This window comes from Felis catus, chromosome F2, assembly GCF_018350175.1.
Source record: "Felis catus isolate Fca126 chromosome F2, F.catus_Fca126_mat1.0, whole genome shotgun sequence".
NCBI lineage: Eukaryota > Metazoa > Chordata > Mammalia > Carnivora > Felidae > Felis > Felis catus.
The window spans coordinates 5,142,426-5,157,420 of record NC_058385.1 but is presented as its reverse complement, the minus strand read 5'-3'; the positions used below and the strand labels follow the sequence as shown (position 1 = coordinate 5,157,420).

The 14,995-nt window shown below is 40.6% G+C and overlaps 1 protein-coding gene across 5 annotated transcripts in view; it reads left to right on the top strand.

Moving 5' to 3' along the window:
- The window catches only part of ST18 (ST18 C2H2C-type zinc finger transcription factor), a 142,689-nt gene that overhangs the window by 12,936 nt on the left and 114,758 nt on the right, over nucleotides 1-14,995 (top strand). For 3 of the 5 annotated variants that reach the window (XM_045050162.1, XM_023248500.2, XM_023248497.2), the window contains exon 2: nucleotides 9,441-9,483. The gene's annotated coding sequence lies outside the window, so the exon portion shown is untranslated. Of the gene's footprint in view, nucleotides 1-9,437; nucleotides 9,484-14,995 lie in introns of all 5 variants that reach the window. The other 2 variants (XM_045050160.1, XM_023248498.2) reach the window with 1 other exon arrangement.

The following is a 14,995-nucleotide window of genomic DNA, read 5'->3' as shown; positions in this document are numbered from 1 at the left end:
GGGACCTATGCCATGCAAGAGGCAAGCCCAGGACATGAATTTGAAAACTGGTCAGGAGTCATAAATGACAACCATCTGGCTTGGATTACATAACCAAGATAAGAGATTCAGAAGGAAGAGGTTATTTACAGGAAAAGATGATGTACACATTGAGTACAGACAAACAGGCGTGATGTTGAGTATACATTTGATCAGTGGATCAGAAATTCAAGAGTGAGACATGGGGTGGAGAGATGGGCATTTGGATGTGGCTTCCAAGGATAATATAGGGAGAAAAGGACCCAAATTAGAAACCCCAGGGAATATCAGTAGATAATGGGAAAACAGGAGGAGAGTCCATGAAGAAGGAACTTAGAGAAAGCTGAAGAAATCCAGGAGTGACAAAACAAAGACGTGAACAGCTTCTTAAGGAAAGCAATGACTTAAGACCACAGACTGAAAATGCATGACAGGCTACTCCAAGTAGGAAGCCACTGGTGATCTTAGAGAAGCTTCAGTGGAATGAGGGGTTTGAAGCCAGATGGCCATGAATTGCATAGGGAAGGGAAGGTGACAACAAAAAGTCTCGAGGGATTTGAAGAAGTTTGACTCTGAAGCACAGAGATATCAATATAGAGAGGAGAAATATGTTTATATACTGATGGAAAGGAACCAGAGGAGAGAAGAAGGCTCAAAAGTTTGAAGGTCTGGAAGGAAAACCAACTAGATGAAGTAGGAAGCAAATGTTAATGGAGCCCCATGGAGAACCTACCCTTAGAAGGAAGGAAAAAGCCTCTTCCTCTACAACTAGAGCAAAGGTAGGATGGAGACAGAAATACACTTGTAAATGTCGAGGTAAGAGGCTAAGACCATTCAGAGTTGATAGCCTCAACATTCCCTGTGAAATCAGGCAACAAATTCTAAATCATCTCTATGTGAAATGGTTTTGTATGGCAAGTGCCTTTAACCTGGTACTTTGTATTATTACACTCACATCCTATTGTTAAAAACAAAAGGTTTTACCTGTTATGTGTAATTGATACTGACACAGAAACTCGGAAGACTAATGGGAACCAGAAGAGCTGGGGACTTTCCTCTTGGATTTGAACCGTTTTAAGTTAGGAAGGGTGAAGGGGACGTGGGGAGTGTCCTCTCCTCCTCCGCGAGGAGCAAGGAGTGAAAAGCAGGAGGAAGAGATTGGCTTTTCTCCACGAGGACAGTGTCCAGCACGTTAGGGGCAACGAATTTGGATCATAGCAGGCAGCGGACCCATTGCTGCGCTTAATGTCTCTTCTTTTGGTACTTTTTTCCTTATTTTATCTGGGAGATAGAACTGCCAACTGTTAGCTTTCTTACTTTTACCACCTCTGTCCCAGACAAGGTCCCGCTTTTCATACCCGGATGACGCTGTGGCCTAGAAACGGATTTCCTTCCTTTCACTTCTCTGCTCAAAGCCATTCAAGGACATCCTATCACACTTAAAATAAGATGCAGATTCCTCATTCTAGTCTGCATGGCTCCACCTGTTTTATAAAACAGCTTTATTGAGATATAATCCACATACCGTACAATTTGCCCATTTAAAGTGTATGGTTCAACAGTCTTTAGTATATTCAGGGCTATATATCCATTGCCGCAGTCGATTTCAGAACAATCTTCTTCCCCCAAAGAAACTCTACACCCTTTAGCCATCACCTCCACCCCAGGGTCTAGGCGACTACTAATCTACTCTATGTTTCTGTAGCTATGCCTATTCTGAACATTTCCTATAAATGGAATCATGTAGTATGTGGTCTTTTTTGTGACCGGCTCCTTTCTCTTAGCATAATGTTTTTCAAGGCCTCATCTCTGTTTTAGCACATATGAGTACTTGATTCCTTGTTACTGATGAATAATACTCCCTTGACTGGATATACTTAGTTTTATCCATTCAGTAGTTTATGGACATTTGGGTTGTTTCTGCCTTTCCACGATTAAGAATAATGTTGTTATGAACATGCCAGTAAAGTTTTCTGTGGACATATGTTTTCATTTCTCTTGGGTATGTACCTAGGAGTTGAATTGCTGGATTATATAGTAACTCTATGTTTAACCATTTGAAGAACTGCCTGATTGTTTTCCAAGGCGGCTCCATTGGAAAACACCATGCAGTAAAATTACATTTCCACCAACAGTTCTGTGGAGGTCTGATTCCTGTACATCCTCACCAACACTTGTTATTGTCTGTCTTTTTCATTATAGTTACCCTAGTGGGTATAATGTGGTATCTCATTGTGATTTTGATTTGCGTTTCCCTAGTGACTAATAATGTTGAACATCTTTTCATGTGCTTATTTCCATTTGTATGTCTGTTTTGAAGACATGTCTATTCAAGTCTTTTGCCCATTTCTTTTATTTTTATTTTTTACCATTTATTTATTATTGAGAGACAGAGAGACACAGAGCATGAGCAGGGGAGGGGTAGAGAGAGGGGGAGACACAGAATCCTAAGCAGGCCCCAGGCTCTGAGCTCTCAGCACAGAGCCCGATGCAGGGCCCAAACCCACAGACTATGAGATTATGACCTGAACTGAAGTCAGATGCCGAACCAACTGAGCCACGGAGGCACCCTGTTTTATTTTTAAGGTTTATTTATTTTTGAGAGACAGAATGTGAGCAGGGGAAGGGCAGAGAGAGAGGGAGACGCAGAATCCAAGGCAGGCTCCAGGCTCTGAGCTCTGAGCCATCAGCACAGAGCCCGATGCGGGGCTCGAACTCACGAGCCATGAGATCATGACCTGAGCTGAAGTCAGATGCTCAGCTGACTGAGCCACCCAGGTGCCTCATCCTTTGCACATTTCTAACTGGGAACTTTGTCTTTCTATTATTTTTTTTTACACCCCCCCCCCCGTCTTTCTATTATTGAATTGCAATTGTTCTTTATATATTCTCAATAAGAGGGCTCTGTTTTCACAGAGCACATGGTTTTTCTGCTCTTTCTCAAATGAATAAAGATTATTCCTTCTTCAATCTGAAATACCCCCAACTTCCAGCTTGCATTGTTTCCCAATAGTGCATATCACTGCTTAGATTGCTCTGTATATTTATTGTTTCCTTGGCTTTTGGTTTGGCTTCCACACTGGAATATAATTTCTGCTGTCTATCCCTACTTCTCTGTCACCGACCCTGTGATGATGAGAGACTGTTGTGATAAAATACTTGCACCTTGGAGCTAGAATTCAGTTCCCTGCACTGCTCCTCCCTAGCTGTGCAACTCTGGGCAAGTACTTAACTTCTCTGTTTTAATCAACTCATTTGAAGTATGAGAATAATAAGTTATCCCTCATCCATATCATTGTTGTACAAATTGAGTTAACATCTAATATACATAAAACATTTATAGCAGTATCTATCACAAAGAAATAATAGAATTTAAAAAGTTGACAAGTATTTTTGACTGATACTTAAAAGAATTTTCCTACTGTTTAATATCCAAAGATTTAATCAATCTTATCAACACATGGCCTCACCATGACCACACAGGGTTATGAATTGGGTACTACCTACCTGTGGGCTTTGCCTAAGAAGTGAGTTTGGGATCATGGAATTTTGTAGAATTTCTACGGTGTGCCTTGCCTTTTATGTATGATTTATCATGGTAATCCTCACAGCTCTAGAGGGAGGTTCTGTTATCACAGCTTTTTAGAAGATGAAGAATCTGATGATTAGGGAGGTTACAAAGTTCTGAGATCTAGAACTAGCAGCTGTCAGAGTTAGGATCCCAGTTCGTATGGGTGTTAGTTCTGTGACAAAGCATGGAACCCTCTAAATCTGCCTTGGGCCAGGGCTCAGGATCTCCCGTCATTAACAAATCATTTCCAGGTCATTTATCACTGTCTTCCCTATATACTGGCTTTATTATTTTTTTTAATGTTTATTTTTGAGAGAGAGAGAGAGAGAGAGAGAGAGAGAGCGAGCACTAGCAGGGGAGGGGCAGAGAGAGAGAGAGAGAGAGGAAGCCACAGAATCTGAAGCAGGCTCCAGGCTCTGAGCTGTCAGCACAGAGCCCAATGTGGGGCTCAAGCTCATGAACCTCAAGATCACAACTGAGCCACCTGGGCACCCCATGGCTTCGTGATTTTTTAAGTCATATTTCAGTGTCTTTATTATTTTAACACTTATTACTGATTTTCTGAACATTCTGTGGAGCCTATAGTCTAAATGCGGCACAAAACATTCCTTGACTTCATTCTATCCTTGTAGGTCTTTCTACGCTTTGCTCAGAGAAACACATAGTTGTCCAGCATCACGCTGCCTTCTTAGCCAGTGCTACATAGCAGGAATAAACACTGGCCTCAGACATGCTTTTGAGTACTAGCTCTTACTGACAGTGTGACCTAGGTTTGCGTAGCTTCCGGGACTAACAATGATGTCAACCTCCCTAGGTTCTTGTGAGGTTTAGATAAGATAACAGAAACAGAAACTGCCTAGTCTGGTGCCTGAATCAGTGTCGATGCACAAATTAATGGCAGCGATAGCTGAAAGCCTCATCTGGGTTTTGTTTTTACCTTTTCCCTCCTAAATGTATTTCACTCAAAGCATCATCTACTTCTTTCTGTCCTCGCCACCTCCAGTATTGTAATTCGAGATCAGTCTGCCTCATAGAACATTCATTTATATTTTCATGGTCAATATTATGTTTCTTTCATTATCTTTTTATTTTATGGTTTTTAAGAACTGCTCTGTGTACTCTTTTTAGGCATTTGTAATGTGCTACTCTTGTAATTTTAACATGTGGTTCAACTGGCAGTGGCGTTTCTTAAATTTCAATACCCCCTTCCCTTTGTGTCAAATCTCTAGTTTTGTGTGTTAAAGATATAATAGTATTACATGTGCTTTTTGCCCATTTTTTAATTTGTCAGATTAATCTCAGTTTGGAAGCAAACTGTTTGTAAGATTATTGTTTTCTTCTTTTGAGGTTTATTTATTTTGAGAGGGGGTGTGTGCATGAGCAGGGAGGCCAGAGAGAAGGACAAAGAGAATCCCAAGCAAGGTGCATGTCCAATGCAGAGTCCAACGTGGGGCTCGATCCTGTGACCATGAGATCAGGACCAGAGTTGCATGCTTAACTGACTGAGCCACCCAGGTGCCCCTAAGATCATTATTTTCTACTTCACTAGTCATCAGATACACCATCAATAATTCAATAATCTACTTTAGAGCATTGCATCTATTACCCTTAGCTAATCTAAATGTGTGTTTTCACCAGCACAACTTTTTGCTACACTGTATGGCTATTTTCGCGGCTCATCTCTAAATACTACATTCATTGTTTTCCTAAAATCCCTATCACAGAGGCAGTGACTTCAGTATAGTTCCTGTTTTCTTAATTAGTCACCTGGTACTCAGTCAGCATTCTTGTTGAGTATCTTTTCTATGAAGGGAAGCCAAAGGGAGGTTGTCCTTGCCCTGCAGGAGCGTCTTGTCTAGAGCAGATGACGTACATGTCAACAGTGACTCGTCCTGGTGGGCCAGGTGCTGTGATAGGTGTAGGCGAAGCTTCCTATGGGAACACGGAGCCAGACCTGAAGCAGGAGGTCTTAACAAGATGGAAGGAAACCCATACAGGTTCCTCTGACGTAGAGCCTACGTTTCACGAGCACTCTTATCATTCGCGATGACAACACATTGTGTCTGTGAGGTCTCTAAAAGCAGGGATCCCATAGTTCTTCCAAGACACTTTCTTCCCGCACACGCTTTTTTGGGAAAAACGTAAGGCAGCCCGAAAATATGTAACCTGTTACCTCTGACAGCACACTAAGGTCAGATTCCCTCACTAGTCTGCCACTTTAATGAAACACTGTAATAGGGAGAAACCGATTGGCCAATGAAAACCAACAAAAATAACAGACTGGAATTGAATAAGCATAGGACAAAATGCCTGCTGTGAACTGTACTAACCTCTGATTAATCACAGGAGGCAACTATAAAACCAGATGTTCAAATGACCAAAGGCACGCATTTAGTCGGATTCATTGTAACCCTTAAAAACCATCCAAGGAGAAAGACCAGTTAGGAGCTTGATAGTCACATGCAGGTTCAGCCCATGACAACAGTGTGTATTTTCATTCTAAATGGGTCTGATTGTGAGTGCTTTACTCCAACTATACATGTTGCTGTTTGTGCTTTTGGAGGAGAGTTCTCATCAGAGCCATCAGGTGATTCCCCCATGTTACCAAGAAATAAATTCAACACCTACATCTCCTCAAAGATTTTCATTTTATTGCCTCTCTGATTTGTACAATGGATATATCTGTTCTATTAGTGTGGCACACACCATATATCCCTCTCTACTCACCTGTTGACGTAAAACTCTACCTGTTGACGTAAATGTTTTCCCTCTCATCTCCAGGAAGGTTCGAGTAAATAAGTTAATGAACTTATTAAATAATACTGTTCTATATCAAGAGGGTTGGTTACACTGATATTAATCCAATTCCTTATTTGTGACATTATCATTTTCTTGCATTTAGATGAGATTGATACATTTATTTATTTATTTATTTATTTATTTATTTATTTATTTTTTAATGTTGATTTACTTTTGAGAGACAGAGACAGAGACAGAGATAGAGCACGAGCACGAGAGGGGCAGAGAGAAAAGGAGACACAAAATCCAAAGCAGGCTCCAGGCTCTGAGCTGTCAGCACAGAGCCCCATGAGGGGCTCGGACCGTGATAACATGACCTGAGCCAAAGTCAGATGGTCAACTGACTGAGCCACCCAGGAGCTCCGAGATTGATACTTTTAAAGTAGCTTCGTTAAAAAAAACACAAACATCAGTGAGATAGCAAACCCCAATGAGTGATGGCAAGGATTCAGAAGGGGCATTGATTCTTTTTAAAATCTTTCTCCTGTGCTTACTGATATTTCTTACATTGTGCCATTGTCTCCCAGCTTTACCGGAGTATAATTTAATAAGTTCATGTTTCAGGATACTGAGTAGTTTTTCCTGGCCTGAATAAATCAATGCGGAAGCATCTAACTTCTGCTCAGTGAGAAACTTGGGGTTTGGGCGACTCACCCTTCTCTCTTTACTAAATCACATTCGGCAATGTTTCGTTCCATAATTTACCTTATTATCAACTGGTTGTATTCTCCTCTTCCTAAAACACGTATTTTTATGAATGATGTTGCAAAATGCCCTTTTAAGAGCTTTATCACTGAGATATTTACATGAACAGAAATGCAAATGTATTTTTAGTATTAGGCTAAAAGGTTTTTTTTATCTTTCAAGATTTCAGGATAGTGTGTTCCTCAAAATAGCAATGATCGAAAAAGAACTTCACATGGTGTATATAAGAAACTTGTTGTACCCGTTAGAAATTGTCAGAATTTACTAAGGCTGGTAAAACGTTGAAGTCTCAAAGAAATTTGCATCATTGCTTGACATTAAAATTTGTTTTTATGATATAATTTTTGTTTAATTCATTCCCATATTTTATTTGCTTTTGGCAAGTTTAAATATTGTGCAGTCTTAGACTCATAATCTGTGAGCTTACATTTGATAATGGCACCTGTAATGAAGAAGTACTTAATTGCTGTTTCTTTCTTGACATGAATGGCTTCCTCTGAAGGGAAGATCACGTTCAATAAGCTATAAAGTGGTTCTCAGAACGTGTTTCAGAACATTCACGTTTTCTCTGTTTCTTCCTATCATAAACTATTAAGAACAGAGCAAGTAAACACCTCTAGAATAGAGTGGAAGTGCTTCTGTTCCGTGTAGAGTATTTTGCCTTTGGGGATTAGGATTCTTCAGTGCATTTAATAGTGACTGTCTAAGGCAGTGCTTCTCAACATGTGATCGACAAACCATCAACACCTGCATCATCTGGGCACTTGTTAGAAACGTATATTCTCAGGCCCTGCTCCAGAGTACTGAATCGGTAGCCTGTGCTTTAACAAGCCCTCCAGGTGATTCTGACACCGGCTGAAGTTTAAGAACCGCTGCTGTGACACTCCACTATTCAAAGTGCAGTCCTGGAAGCACCTGCACCCTCATTAGAAATGCAGGACATCAGGGTGTCAGAATCAGGACCCGCATTTTAACAAGGTGTCCAGGTGATCCTTATGCATATTAAAATCTGACAGCCACTGATCTAAGGGTTAAAGCAGGAAACTTACCAGTGGGAGCGTGTCCTCTATTCTGAGGCATTTTGGAGGCTGTCAAAATGGACCTCAATAGATACTTTACGTTTTATGTTGCCTCTCAGTTCCCTCTGGAATTAAAAAGGGGGAAGAGATGTGTGAGCCGCTTGGCTGCGATGTTCAAAAATACATAAAGGCACACTGTGTCTACATTATGAGATGGAGAACAGAACCATTATCTGGGTAGCAGAGCTATTATCTGTGTGATAAATCATATGTGTGTATAAATGTATGTACATGCACACATGCCTGGATACATATCACGCGATGACCTAGAAATATTAGGTGAAGGCCTAGTTTTCAGGTCTAAAGTTCTCTGAAAATTCAATTTTCTCATTCACTTTTGATGTGCAGATAAATCTATGTTTTCTGTCCTTTTGTTTTTGTTTCGCATCTTTATATGTTAGATTACCTTTGACCTTCTAGGAATCTTTTTAGAAAGTCTTTTTACCAGTCAAGGAAGTTGCGAACTTTCAAGGCTCCGTCTCATCCCCATAGGGTCATTGTCACGATGCTAGGGAATATCCGTGAGACAAAACTACGCGTGGGGTGACGAAGTTTGCCTCTTTCCAAGGATCTGGCCTTTTACACAGACCGCTGGTGAATCCAGTGGCCTGGGAGGACAAGAACAGTGGACCCAGAAAAATCTTACTTGTAAAACAATGTCTTTAGCGTGGAAAACGCATGAAAATTAAAGGAGTAAAAAAAAAGATCCTTTGAAGTCTTTGCACAACAAACACCCCCGTATGTAAATAGGACTGTCACTCGGTGTTTGTCCACAACTAGAGCTCCAGATGAACCAGTGTAGTGCGCGGTGACAGGAACAGCTGACTCATTAGCAGAGAGCAGTGAAAGGTAATTAACCCTGGGAAAAGTACAGCTGCCGTGCGGGCTGTTCCTTTCTGTAGGATCTGATTAGAAATTAGTGTTAAACCACTGATTCTTTTTTTTTTAAAGACTTTCACTCTCAGGTGTGTCCCTAGAAAAGGTTCTCAAATGTATTTATATACAAAAGAGCTCAAACCTAAAAAGCATTTTCTGAAAACAGCAGACACCTGTTTTTCTTGTCGAGAGGGAGTTCTTTTGAATGAATACTATGTTTGATGATTCAAGATTGGTAGTATCCCCACCCATACTCTAATAGTCAGTATGTAAATCACTCAAAAGGATTGTTTTATATAGTTAATAAGCTGTAGATAATTGCCATTTAATTAAGTTTTCTCTCTCTTTTTTTCTCTTTCCATTTTTCCTCTGTCGACGCTTCTCATCAGTAGCAATGGAAACTCTCCAGTTCAAATCCAATGAATATTAGGGAAGGTAAGTGAAGACTATTTAAAAATAAACTTTGCCCTCAAAGAGAAGAGATTCCCAACTTTTCACCAGCCTTCAAAAACTTGAGAAATTCAGGAACTTCGTTTTAGCGGACAACCAAAGATATTCCGTTTTGCTAATGTTGGTATCATCATGGTAATTTGTGTTATATTCATTTTTTTTTTGAGGGTGCGTACACCTACTCATCCTGATTGTGACTTCGCATGGCTCATATGAAGAGCATTAAATCTTTAACACAGTCAGAATTCATGTATGTAGCTAAAAAACGTGGTAGACAGAATAATGCCCCCCCTCCCCCCGCCCACAAAAGATGTCTGTGTCCCGGTTCCTGAACCCTGTGGATACGTTACGTTATGTGGTAGGAGGAGGGTGATGAAATGAAGAATTTAATGATGGCGAGATTATGCTGAATTATCCAGGTAGGCCCAATTAATCATATGTTCCATAAGAGAAGGGTAGGGGAATGAGTCAGGGAGATGCCACATAAGAAAAACTCAACTCAACCCACCAATGCTGGCTTTGGAGACAGAGGAACACAGCCATGAGCCAAGGAATTCAGCCACCTCTAGAAGCTGAAAACGGAACGGCTCTCAGTTTACAGCCAGCAAGGAAACAGGGACCTCAGTCCTGTAACAGCAAGGAACTGGAGTCTGCCAACCGCCCAAATGAGCAAGGAAATGAATTTTTTCCTGCAGCCTCCAGAAAGGAGTGCAGCCTGATTTGATTTGAGCCTAGTGAGACTGTACCAGACGGTGGGCCTGCAGAGCTGTAAGAGGACATACCTGCATTGTTTTAGGTCCATAGGGTTTTAGAAATTTGTTACAGCAGCAATAGAAAACTAATACAGAAGAGAAGCCAACCGAGAGATGGGATGTATTTTACAGTCGGCAATATAAATCCCGTGAAGAATTTCCTGTGTGTGAATGGAGAGGAGAAAGATCCCTCAAGAGGCTAAGACGGGTGGTCTTTAGGAACTGGAATATTCATTTCGTAGATCCCAATGACGGTTGCCATCAACTCTAAGATTTCTGTCTTCTGCTTTGCAACCCTCCTCCCCGCCATAGACACACACAAAAAGTCTTCACATGATACTTTTGTAAAACACGGTGCCTGTATCATTCAAAGTGCCAATGAGTGCCTAGCTTCGTTGGAATGGTCAGTGAGTCTGTGTTTAACTGAACAAAGGCAAAAGGAGTGGAAAGTCGGGGGACGGAAGGCCAGGTCCCTGCTGCAGAAGGAAAGCTGACTTGACAGTCCCTAAGTAGGCTGAGCCTAGTGCTTAGCAGGAGATAGTGATCATGGGGAGCCTGGTTCTACCCCCGGCTACCTGTGTGAGCACCGCTGGGTAGGGCAGCGCGTTCACCTGGTTTCCTTACATCACGTGTAAAATGGACAACACCGCCTCAGAGGCACATCGTGCCGACTAAGGAAGAGGGCGAGTGAGTACTTACCCTAGTGCCTGTCACGTGATAAGAGTTCAGGGAGGGTGAGCTAAATTTATTTAGAAACACCGTGTCACTTTACTGTTTTGATTAAAAAAAAAAAAAGTAGATGGGGCGCCTGGGTGGCTCAGTCGGTTGAGCGTCCAACTTCTGCTCAGGTCATGATCTCGCAATTTGTGGGTTCGAGCCCCGCGTCGGACTCTGTGCTGACAGCTCAGAGCCTGGAGCCTGCTTTGGATTCTGTCTCTCCCTCTCTCTCTCTGCCCCTCCCCTGCTCATGCTCTGCCTGTCTCTGTCTCTCAACAATAAACATTAAAAAAAAATTTTTTTTTTTAAAGTAGATTACTTTTGTCTTTCCTCATGGCTAATGCCATTTTCTCTCCAACACACAAGTGATCAGCTTGGCGTGTATGGGGAGACGTTGCTTCAAATAAGATGTTTGAGCGCTTAATAGGTTTTTCTGTCACATGGTGAATAAGAAAAGTGAGAAATAAAAACCGGAAACTGGAAAGAGTTTACAAAAATTAGAGATCTTCCTAGATTGTTTTCTTGACAAATTTGGAAAAATAAGACTATCTTCTAATTTTACCTTTGGCTTTTATTCCCATAAGAGGGTCAATTTAAATCACAAACTATAACTTTTCATATAAATTAGATAAAAGTAGACATTGGGGAAACCTGACCATAAATTCTGTTACATTTCATGCCTGCTCTTGTTTGAATTTTTCGGGAGCTGACATTTTCAACATGAGGGAAGACAAAATTATAAAATCTCCTTAGCTGGGAGAGCAATCAGAAAAAATCTAGAGAGTTCCGGATGCTTTGTGTCTGGGATGTTTTGTATTCAAATACAATTAATGAAGTATTATCTCAAGCATCTGAAGAATATTCTTTTTGATTTAACTCAGTAATCGTCTACTGAGTACCTACGCCGGCCGCAGCATTATGTTGAATGAAAGGTCAACAGAACACAGCCTCTCGCTTCCATGAGCTTATACTGACGCGGAGAAGGTCAAAGCGACATGAGTGAGATAATATTAGACCCAGCGGACAAATCGAGATGAAGGTGCCATCAAAACACTGTTGGGATGCAGAATTCTGTGAGATGCTGTCACTCGATCCACTACACGAGCGACAAATCCCTTTTTTGCAGACAGATTTTATAGGTCTGACACTAAAGGGGACAGTTCCTTTGAAAGTTACAGTTGAAATGAACAGATTCTAACCATTTAATTGTAGCTATTTAATTTTGACCATTTAGTCGTCTTTGACCCTTGTGTAACTATATAAAGTTATGGCTGTAATACATTGTTTAGCCAGGCCGAGTACAATGTCAACTATTTGTATCTTTTCAATTGGCCTTTGGGGACATTTATTTATTTTAGTCAAAGTTCTCTGAATCTCTCTAGGGATGAATTCTTCAGGAAACATCATTTTCGAGAAGCTTATCCAGTTTGGTCCCATTGTGCCCTCTGCCTCCCTCCATAATCATGCTTGCCACATCTCACTGGAATCCTCAATTTGCTTGTTTGTACTCGTGAGGACAGGAGTTGTGCTTTATCTGTCTCTTCATGCTGACTGTTGCGTATGGGGCAATCCATCGGTTGGTGCTCAAGAATTGTGTATTAAGCCAATAATAAGTAAATTTTTCCAGGAGAAATATACTTATATTAAAAGAATCTGTATTCAACTAAACACTGCACTGAGAATAAGACCCAAGGATCATTCTTCAAAAATCCAGTGCCCCACAGGCCTCAACAATTGAGGGTCATGTCACTTGCTCTGTAGATTTCAGTAGATTTTCCCATTCCATATTTCGTAGTCAGATAATAAAGATAAATGACTCTATCCTTTTCATTTAAATGTACAGAATGTGGTGAAGATATTAGTGATAAATAGTTACTGTTGGGAAAAACAGCAGACTTGTGGGGAAAAATTCTTTAAAAATCTCTTAAAAATGGATCAGGAAAATGGAACATGTCTAAGCATTATTATAGAGCATAGTGTATAGCAATCTATGTAATCAAATAGATTAAGTAGAGAAAATTCCCTTTCCATAACATAAAGGGAATTTTTGAATCAACAAGTGCCCTTTGAACTTTATTAAAAATGTTTTGACCTTGTAAGGTTGTTTAGTGTGGACTCACCCAAAATAGCACCTTTAGTTGCAACACAAGCCTTGAAGTTAAGTGGTTAGTTTAATAAAACAGAGTTTCCATAGTTACCACAGGAGAACAGAGGATAACTTTTATTTCTTTGGCAGTCAGGAAGGAGCTTTAGAAAAAAGATTAAGCAAACAGATCCAAGCAGGTTCATTACGTGGGGTTCACACCTGATTGGCTTTTTGAAAGAGGAAACTCTTGATATAACAGGAAATTAAAGTTTTTGCCACTAAAATTAAGAAATGTGAACACCCCCTTTGGGCATTTGCAACTTGATTTTGAGTCAGAAGGAAAGCTAGTTTAAGAAGATATCTCCACGAGATGCAGTTTTGCTCACAGCGTTACATTAATAAACCACGCCACAAACAAGTGGTTAAAAAAAGCCCCTCTAGAAGACAGCGATGCCTTGTTCTACATGACAGATCAGACAACCGTGGGGCGAACATTTTGTTGAAAGGCCCGATGGAGGGCAGGTGGACGTCCATGCTGGCGAAGATGCCTCCCTTGCCAGCTTCATTGTTTTCTCAGCTTCGCCTTGAGATGCGCTGTCTCCTAGAGCTAACGGAGGTCGCTTTCCGTGTTGTCCTCTGCTGTGTCTCAGCCGAGGAGTTCTTCCCGGTTGACTGTTGAGAAACAAAATGATGTGGTTCCACGGATCTCACCTTCAGCTCCTGAGCCTTTAAAGCAGCAGTGATTAACAGGACTTTTACAAAGTTTCTGTGTAGTTACAAGGACAGTTTCAATCTTCTGTCATTTTTTTGCATTAGCTATGATTATGCTTTTACCACAAAAATGCATTTGTTTTAAAGGTAACAATACAGACTAGGAGAATAGCTTATGTTTCATCTATATTTATCAGCACTCACTGTACATTTGTGTCTTCATTACCAGGAAATATTAAGGGACATTGTGCCATCTATTCCTGTTTACAGTTTATTATGCAGAGATAGGAAACACTTAGCATGTAAAATGAATGTAGAAATTATTCCTGGATAGAAACACGGACATTTCCCACTCGTTGGCTCTTTCTCCTCCATCACCGGATCAGAGTGTAATTGTCAGTAATCAGGCCTGCTTGCTGCTGATAAAACCACTCTGAATGCTAGCAGCCTTCTTTGTGTGATGACTCAATTATTCCAGAAGTGCCTCATCAAATCTGCCCCATCAGCTGGGCTAATAAATAAGGAGAAGAAACTGGCCCCCCAAAGCAAATTATAAATCCATTTGCATTAACCATTTCGCTGGTCCATGATCTAGGCAGAAATAAGCATGGCACATTGTGTTAAGCTTATTTGAATATGTTTATAATGTTTACAGCATGCAACTTTTTTTTTCCCACAAGGTGTTGGAATTATCAGTCATGAATGGCATCTAAATGCAGTTATGTTAATTGCAGCAAGGCTTTAAGTATCTTTGAGGGCTATTTTGTTACTTAAATCAGGTGAAAGTGAAATCTTCTTGCAGGGAGAAATATGGGTGTTGCACAAGTTATTGGCATTGCTTTCCAGTTTAAGGAGAAAAGGCTTGTGTTTAATTTTTGCAGGTACTGGAAGGACAAATACAAATACTATAATGACTGCTAGTACAAGTACAATTACTTTATATCTATCACAGTGGAAACCAGAAGTGATTTTGATGCTCTGTATGACTTCAGCAATTTGCAAAGCAAAAATTGCATTTTCTGGGAGGAGATCAGAGTTGCCATAGCACTCCTTGGACTTAAAATTCCTTGAAAGATTCTAGAGGGCGGAGATATCAAAAAGCCAGGCAAGCCAGTAAAAATCAGTTAAATCCACTCATGGAAATGTTGTACGTTGGCAGATCTCATTTTTATTCTTTTAAAATGACAAACTACGCTGAGTGACGGGAAGGCTTTTTTATAGTTGAACTTCA